This window comes from Herpailurus yagouaroundi, unplaced genomic scaffold (assembly GCF_014898765.1).
Source record: "Herpailurus yagouaroundi ecotype Mexico unplaced genomic scaffold, PumYag 202, whole genome shotgun sequence".
NCBI classification, from domain to species: Eukaryota; Metazoa; Chordata; class Mammalia; order Carnivora; family Felidae; genus Herpailurus; species Herpailurus yagouaroundi.
Window position 1 is genome coordinate 8,243,774 of NW_024412433.1, and position 9,324 is coordinate 8,253,097.

The window sequence follows — 9,324 nt, forward strand, 5'->3', positions numbered from 1 at the left end:
TCACCTCCATAACTCAAAATCTCCCGGGTACAAATGACCCAATACGGGAGAAGGGGAAGGGAGAGCACGAGGACACAGGCAAGACGGCCATGTGAAGACAGAGCCGTGAATTGGAGCGATCTGAGGAACAGGAGCCACCAGAAGCTGCAAGAGGCAAGGAAGGTTCTGCCCTAGAGCTTTCAGGGGGCGCGTGTTCCTGCAGACACCGTGATTTTGGCCCTCTGGCCTCTGGAACTGCGAGAGAATAGCTTTCTGTTGTTGCGAGGGCCCCAGTTGTGGTGATTTGTGACAGCAGCCCAGGAAGCTAACAGAGCAGCTGACAACGATGAGCAGTGATTGACTCTTGACTCAACGCACGCACAGCCTCTGAGCTACTTACTCCTCCCGACGAGGCCCGTTGTAGGTAGTGTTATCCCATTTCTCGGGTGGGAAAAGCGTGGCTCAGCCAGGGCCAGAGCGGGGATGTGAGCCAGGCCATCTGGCCAAGCCCCCAAGGCTGTGCTGCTGACCACTGGACGATCCTGTGAGCTGAGCTCCTGGAACCACCCTTCAGAGCAGGTCAGAATTTGCCTCCACAAACCTGTGCGTTCACACGGGGACCCCAGTCCTCTCCTTTATCTCAGAGTCCCCAGGGCTGCCACCCACTCTCTACACCTGCTGTGAGGGGCACCTTCGCTGTGGTCACTGCTCTGGCTGTTGCCACCCAGGTGTGGCCACTGGGATCTGGCCCACTCCCTGGGCTCCCATGGCTGCTCCTGGGAGTGGGTGCCTGGAGGCTTCTGGAGCTCTGCTGCCCCGCCCACGTGTCCCCCATGAGCCCGTCCACCTTGAGGAGGGTGGTGCCCACGGACCCTCCCTGCCAGTGAGACCACCTTGAGGACCTGGGAAGGGTCCTGGGTGTCTGACTCTTTGACTGGTGGCTCCTCGGTTGCTCAGTCCTAGCTCTGCGCTCCCAGGGAGGCCTCTCTGAATGTTGGCGCTCCATAGTGGGGGGTGGTCCAGATTCTGTATCTTCCAGAACTCCCACTTCCTGCATGTTCAACACACTGAGGAGACAGAGCACCCTGGGGCTCCATTAGCAGATGATGTGGGAATTTCACTTAGACATACACTGGATTTGTTTGGAAGAAATCGGTTAACAGGCCGCATGGGGCGGAGACTTAGACCCCAAAGGAATTCTCAAGTGACAAAAAACAGTTGCCACTCTGCTTTCTAAGGAGGTGGATGCTGTTAGCAGAACGTCTTTGTTCGGGAAGAATTGGGTTTGGGCCAGGAGCCGCACAGCCCGATTGTTCCGCGGGAGAGAGGGAGTGAGGAGGGATTTTGAAGTGAAGTGAAGAAATGGATGCGGAGTTACAGGTGGGCAGCAAGGCAGCTGCCCTGAGAAAGGAGGCAAGGTCCGGCCCCCTGGGGGTAGAGCCAGGGGCAGGGGCTCAGGAGAACAGAAATCCCTATGGGGAATTTTCAAGTTATTTGCGTGGAGATCTCCAAGGTCAACCCCTCCCCTCCCCCCGCCCTCCACAACATCAAAAACCACACTTGTTTTCTAGTGCTTTTGTGTGAGTGCTGGCAGCCGGGGACTGTGGGCCCTGGGGGAGTGTGTGCTCCTAGCAGGGGTAGTGGAGGGCCCCGTACACAGTGGTGGTGGGAAAATCTGTTAAGTGTTTGGAGAACCTTGGGTAAAATTCTCACTTTCACTTCCAGATTTTAAAGAGGTAAACGCAAAAAGAAAGACAAAAGAGAGCAGTCACAAGTAAACTAAAAGAAAATATTTCATTTTGGGAAGGAGAAGGATTTTCTAAATATAAGAGTCAGTAAGGAAGTCCCAAAGGAAAAGATAGACACAGGTCAAAAAATGCTAAAAGACTTAAGAGCAAACCACAGTCTGGGTAAAAATATTTGCTACGAATACCACACAGGGTTAATGTCTGTATTGTTAAAAACATTTTTTTTAATATTTATTTATTTTTGAGAGAGAGACACACAGAGTGTGAGTGGGGGAGGGGCAGAGAGAGAGGGAGACACAGAATCGGAAACAGGCTCCAGGCTCTGAGCCGTCAGCACAGAGCCCGACGTGGGGCTCGAACTCACAGACTGAGAGATCATGATCTGAGCCGAAGTCGGACGCTTAACCGACCAAGCCACCCAGGTGCCCCTAATATCTGTACTGTTGGGGAGGAAAATTTTTTCTTTACTCTCCTAAGGTTCTTCTCACTGGTCTAAGAATTAAATTGACATGAGACTGATGAACAGGAGAAAATAAAATTTAACTGCACACATATGTGACAGATTAAAACACAGACAGGTAAAATGAGGTATATATGCCATCTTGAGCTAAGGAATGGGATAGGACCTGGGCTTCAAAGAGCAGGAGGGCAATTTACAGGGCAGTAAGAACAGGCCCAGATGTTTGGTATTAGATGTTTGCCCAGCCATACAGATGGGTCACTCAGATAAGGTTTCTCTCTGGAGATAACTCTTATTCTGGGAAAGACTCCCAGTTTAGATCCCTATAGGTAATTAAGGAAGAGGCAAAAGTTTCTCTTTTTTTTTCTTTTCCTAAATCAACATGAGTATTTATTTATTATTTTTTAAATTTTATTTTTTATGTTTAAAAATTTACATCCAAATTAGCATATAGTGCAACAATGATTTCAGGAGTAGATTCCTTAGTGCCCCTCCCCCATTTAGCCCATCCCCCCTCCCACACCCCGTCCCTAACCCTCAGTTTGTTCTCCATATTTGAGTCTCTTATGTTTTGTCCCCCTCCCTGTTTTTATATTATTTTTGCTTCCCTTCCCTTATGCTCATCTGTTTTGTCTCTTAAAGTCCTCATATGAGTGAAGTCATATGATTTTTGTCTTTCTCTGACTAATTTCACTTAGCAGAATACCCTCTAGTTCCATACATGTGGTTGCCAATGGCAAGATTTCATTCTTTTTGATGGCCGAGTAATACTCCATTGTATCTATATACCACATCTTCTTTATCCATTCATCCATCGATGGCCATTTGGGCTCTTTCCATCCTTTGGCTATTGTTGATAGTGCTGCTATAAACATGGGGTGCATGTGTCCCTTCGAAACAGCACACCTGTATCCCTTGGATAAATGCCTAGTAGTGCAATTGCTGGGTCGTAGGGTAGTTCTATCTTTAATTTTTTGAAGAACCTCCATACTGTTTTCCAGAGTGGCTGCACCAGCTTGCATTCCCAGAAGAGGCAAAAGTTTCTCTTGAGTCCACGGGGCCTCAATTGCCTTCAGCTCAAAATAGTCCACATGCAAAAGTAGTACGTTTGTGGGAGACTTGTTCAGAACCTTTTAACTATATAGAGATTCCAAACAGGTTGATAAGACACCATTAATACCCAATGGCACAATATGCAAAAGACCAGAAAAGACCATTCGCCAAAGAAATCTAAATGACTAATAAACATGGGAAAGTATTTAAATCAGTAGCCAAAGACTTATAAGACAAAAAAGCAAGGTATATTTAGGTAGTGGGATTATAAATGACCCAATAACATTGCTTTCTTTTGGTGAACTGCATTTTCTAATTCTTTTTTTTAGTAACCTCATTTATTACTTGTCTTAAGAGAAGGTTCGGAAAGCACATGATACTATCAAATAACAAATGTCTAGCTAATGTCAGTGACTTTCAGTTCTGGCGGATCGTGGGCATTTTTTTTCTTTCAAGCTTTTGTGCATTTTTAACTTCTACGATTCATTTGTCTTTTCAACAACAACTAAATAGCACTTTACGTAATAGAACAAATTTGCAAGTTAAAATAAATTCCTTCTTGCTAACCTCCCAGAAGTCTGGGCCCTGTATGCAAATAGGATTCCTGGGAACACCCACACACCCACTCCCCAGCAGGAAGGCCAGTTGAACCCGAGAGACTCTCTCTCCCACCCCATCTCCCAAACAAAGGGGTACTTTAGCCCTTCCCAAACCACATGTACACCCCCTCAAGCTGCCCTGCCCCCATCTCCAGGGTCCTCCCTGATGCCTCCTCCCCCTCAGCTTTGGCCTGCCAGTGCAGAGGGGTGGGCCATCCACGCCCTTCGGAGGCTGGGCGAGGTGGCCATGCAGTGTCCCGAGGGGGCCCTGGTACAGACTAGCTTTGAGAGGTCAGAATCAAACTGTGATCTCCGCCCACAAGTGCCACCATCCACCCTCTAATTACTCCTGGGTGTCTGTTCTGGGCTGAATTGTATCCTCTCAAACTTCACGTGTTGAAGTCCTAACCCCCAGGACCTCCGAATGTGACTGTTATGTGGAGATGAGGCCTTTAAAGGGGTAATTAAGTTAGGAGGAGGTCATTAGGGTGGGCTTTAATGCAATGTGACCGGTGTCCTTGTGAGAAGAGGACATTTGGGTGCACACACAGAGGGGAGAATGGCATGTGAACCTGAAGACCACGTATAAATCAAGGAAAGACTGGGAACGGCCCTCGGCGCCCAGAGGGAACGGGTCCTACCGACACCTTCATACCTGAACTTCTGTGAGCAAATGCATTTCTGTTGTTCGAGACTCCCAGTCTGTGGTACTTGGTTCTGGCAGGCCCGGCTGACTAATACAGAGTCTGTGGGCACAGGATTAGGCTTTCAAAAGGAATCCCAAAGAGGTTTAGATGGCTACTTGCAAAAACCGTATTACCCAGTTTGAGAGACAAGTTACCTAGCAGTTGTCACAACACAGCCCAGCGGACCAAACGCACATTCCCAGGAACGTGCAGGTTCCCAGAATCTAGGATGTTGGCAAGACTTACAGATGGGGCCAGCCAGAGGCCAAACCATGGGGTGTGGTGGGGGGTGGGGGCCATAGGGCTTTGCTTTCAGGCTTCCCTGCTCTCTCCCAGCCTCCCCCCACCCCCATCTGCTAGTCACCTACAGGGTACAGGGCTGGGGGCAGGGGTGGGGGCGTGGAGGCGGCAGAGCCTTGAGCCACCCCTCTGCTCACAGCTGCCAGTCTGCATGGAGCCAGCTTTGCTCCAGCCTCAGGGCATCCTTCAGGCTGTGTTGCCACATCTGACCCCTGTGGACGGTTGACCCATCTGGATGGGCTGTGCCTGCTGTCTGTTCTTACCAGATGCCCCTCAACACAGAGGAGTGGGGAGAGGGGTTCTTTCCCCTCAGAGCAGATTTCCCCAGTGGTACTGCTCTAAGGGAGAATTATTCACTGCTCTCTCGCTCCACACTTGCCGTTTTAGCCTCCTTAGCTCAGGAAAGAATGATTTGGAGAAGCGATGAAAAGCTTTAGGTCCTTCCCTGGAAAAATGCGCATGCACAGACCCCCCTGCGCCCCACCTCTGAGATTCGAACTGTTTCCGGTTATTTGCATTCCAGGGACCCGCAGACTCCTGAAACTCACCTGCCGTGTGGCTTATAGGCAAACAGAGGTGTGGACAGGTGGAGGGAGGTTGGGCAGGGATGCAGTCCAGGAGAAATTCACCAAAGAAGTGGCCTCTGCGGGGAAGTTGTAAGAACACTCTGGCTGATCCTGGAAGGCTGTCCCTAGAGGGAGGAAGAGGTCTCATTTCCTCCTGGAAGCCAAGGGAGTGTTGGAGGGTTCTGGGCAGAAGGGAGGCATGGAGGAAGCGGGGCTTTGGGAGCAAGTCTCTGAAAGCATAGCCCTGGGGCGCCTGGCTGGCTCAGTTGGTTAAGCCTGCGACTTTGGCTCAGGTCATGATCTCCTGATTCGTGAGTTAGAATCCCATGTTGGGCTCTGTGCTGACGGCTCAGAGCCTGGAGTCTGCTTCGGATTCTGTGTCTCCCTCTCCCTCTGTTCCTCCCCCACTTGCACTCTGTCTCTCAAAAATAAATAAAGATTAAAAACAATTTAAAAAATTTTACAAAATTTGACAAAATTAAGGATTTCCAGATGAGATCATCCTGGAATTAGGGTGGGCCCTAAATCCAACGACCGGGGGTCCTTAGAAGAGAAAGGGGAAGGAGTGGAGAATGAGACACAGAGGGAACCACATGAAGACGGAGGCAGAAGGGGAGTGAGTGCCACGTCTTACAGGCCCAGGAACACGCAGGGTGGCCAGCAACCACCAGAAGTTAGGGGAGAGGCGTGGAGCGAATTTTCTCTCAAAGCTCCAGAAGGAACCAACCTTGCTGACATCTTGATTTCTGACTTCTGGTCTCCAGAACTGTGAGAGCATAAAGCCATCCAGTGTGCTGGTTTATGACCACAGCCCTAGAAACTAACATGGCTTCATATGGTGATCGTAGGTGTTGGAAAAGGACCTCCTGGTTGAGTAAGTTTTGGGACCTGTGATAAACTATAGCCTTCTTTGCTGAGGAACCGCTCAGAGCGCTTTAAGAGGCTATGGAGCTTTCGGAATTTCCAAGGCGGGTGGGAATCAGTATGGAACACTCACTTCCCAAGCATAACTAATCAAGAAACTCTTATGTCTTAGCTCGGGCTGCCATAACAGAACATCACAGACTGAGTGAACACTTCCGGAGGCTGCAAATCCACGATCAAGGTGTCGGCTGGGTTGGTTTCTGGTAAGTTGGCACACAGCCTTCTCGCTGTGTCCTCAGATGGACTCTCCTCTGTGTGTACAGACAGAGACAGCAAGCACTCCAGTGGCTCTTCCTCTTCTTAAAATATATGTATTTTTAATGTTCACTTATTTTTTTTTCAACGTTTATTTATTTTGGGGACAGAGAGAGACAGAGCATGAACGGGGGAGGGGGCAGAGAGAGAGGGAGACACAGAATCGGAAACAGGCTCCAGGCTCTGAACCATCAGCCCAGAGCCCGACGCGGGGCTCGAACTCACGGACCGCGAGATCCTGACCTGGCTGAAGTCGGACGCTTAACCGACTGCGCCACCCAGACGCCCCATTGTTTACTTATTTTTGAAAAAGAGAGAGACAGAGTGTGAGCAGGGGAGGGGCAGAGAGAGAGGGAGACACAGAATCAGAAGCAGGCTCCAGGCTCTGAGCCATCAGCGCAGAGCCCGACGCGGGGCTTGAACTCGCAGACCGCGAGATCGTGACCTGAGCTGAAGTTGGACGCTTAACCGACTGAGCCACCCAGGCGCCCTAATTACTTCCTTTTTTAAAAAAATGAATTTTATATATTTTTAAATCCTCAAAACAACCCTTTGAGGTTGGTCGTATTATCATCCCATTTGCAGATGAAGAAACCAGGGACACATAGAGGCTGAACAATGTGCTCAAGATCATACAGCTAGAAAATGGTGGCTCTGGGTCTGCATGTGAACAGTCTGGCTTCACAGTCTGTATTCTTTTTTTTTTTTTTTTTTAGGTTTTTTTTTTTTTTTTTTTTGGCGGGCACCTGGGTGGCTCAGTTGGTTGAGCAACTGACTTTGACTCCGGTCATGATCTCATGGTTTGTGAGTCTGAGACCCACATGGGGCTCACTGCTGTCAGTGCAGAGCCCACGTCACAACTTTAGATCCTCTGTCCTCCTCTCTCTCTGCCCCTCCCCCACTCACACTCTCTTTAAAAAAAAAAAAAAAGGATTTTTGTTTTCAGTAGGCTCCATGCCCAACATGGGGCTCAAACTCACAACCCTGAGATCAAGAGTGGCATCCTCCACTGACTGAGCCAGCCAGGCACCCCCTGAGTGTGTATTCTGGTTCTGTTAGGCTGCCTCCTTTCATGAGACAGTGACAAGTTTTTAGACCAGCGTGCAGGACTGGAAGCGTTGTGTGGCTAATTTTTCAGAAAATACAATCTGCTGAAATCTGTGCTCTGATGTAACAAAAAAGGAAAGGATTTAAAAAGTCCTCAGTCCAGTAAACAAAACCCCCATCTACACATTCATCCAGCTGCATATATAGGATTGTGCGTGTGTGTGCGTGTGTGTGTGTGCACATGCATGCCTTAATTACTTCCTTGAAGGCCCTATCTCTAAATGCAGTCGCACTTGGGGCTTACAGCTTCAACATACCAATTTTAGGGGGTTATATTTCAGTCCATAGCATCTGACTTCATGAGACTGGTACACCACACACACACAGCTGGGGAAACGCACATGGAGTTGACTTGACCTTGATCACAGGGGTAATGGGGGAGGGGGAGGGGCTGCCATCCATCCCTGCTTGGATAAAGATGTCCTTGGCAGTGGCAGGAGAGGAGAAAGAGCACATAGTAGATCTTTTTTTTTTTTTTAAAGGGCACGATATTTTGCAGCTCCTCGGGTCGAGAGATGGGGACTCTTTTCTCTACCCCTGACCAGGGCTTGGTCGTGTGATTTGCTTTGGTTGAGGGGGCAGTAGGAACACGACAGAGCAGAGGCGTAAAAAGTGGTTGGGTGCTGAGGGCTTGGCTTCTCTTGCTCCTTTTGGAGCCCAGCGGCCAAGTGAAGAAATCTGACTTGTTTGAGTATGAGATCACCATGGTCTGGTTGCCCCCCACCACCCCAGCCAAACACTAGACCCTTGAGTGGTGCCATCTGAGACCCAGACCAGCCAGTTTCCAACCCACCTGCCCGCTGACTGCAGCCACACAGTGAACCCAGGGAGGGAAGCCCAGCGGAAGAACCACTCCACTCAGGCCGGCCCACAAAATATAGTAGCAGTAGTGGTAATTGCTTTAAACTACTTACTTTTGAGGTGGTTTGTTCCATGCTAGTAAAGGCCAGTTCGAAGAAACTCGTGACGTCCGGCTTTCTGCGGAGTGGTCTTCTCAGGACGCTTCTGTCTGTGCCACGTCAACCTTCTCAGTGTTACAGAGAAATGGTCCTTGCCACCAATCTTGCTACTAAAAGTTTTTTAACCTCTTGAAAGTATCAGCATGATGAACATCAGGTGAAAATACCTTAAAGTGATACCGCACAAAAATGAGATATGAACTATATTAGGTCAGTCCCTAAAATCAGCCACAAACTGGCTACAGAGGAATTGAGAACGTGTTTTAAATGGTAGACTGTGTTAAACATGTAAAAACAGACCTATCTTGGGGTGCCTGGGTGGCTCAGTCGGTTAAGCATCTGACTTTGGCTGAGGTCGCGATCTCTTGGTTCAAAGTTTTGAGCCCCACATTGGGCTCTGTGCTGACAGCTCAGAGCCTGGAGCCTGCTTCGGATTCTGTGTCTCCCTCTCACTGCCCCTCCCCTGCTCGAGCTCTGTCTGTCTATGTCTCTGTCTCTTTCTCTCAAAAATAAACATAAAAGGGGCACCTGGGTGGCTCAGTCAGTTAAGCGTCTGACTTTGGCTCAGGTCGTGATCTCACAGTCCGTGAGTTCAAGCCCCGCGTCAGGCTCTGTGCCGACAGCTCAGAGCCCGGAGCCTGCTTCGGATTCTGTGTCTTCCTCTCTCTTTGCCCCTCCACCCCCCCCC

At 49.4% G+C, this 9,324-nt stretch overlaps 1 long non-coding RNA gene across 2 annotated transcripts in view; it reads left to right on the forward strand.

Annotated features, from left to right (window-relative positions):
* Window positions 1-5,901: 5,901 nt before the first annotated feature.
* LOC121014439 (uncharacterized) overlaps window positions 5,902-9,324 on the forward strand; it is a 13,330-nt gene continuing 9,907 nt past the window's right edge. For both annotated transcript variants that reach the window (XR_005783217.1, XR_005783216.1), the window contains exon 1: window positions 5,902-6,518. This is a non-coding gene — a long non-coding RNA (uncharacterized LOC121014439). The remainder of the gene's footprint in view (window positions 6,519-9,324) is intronic.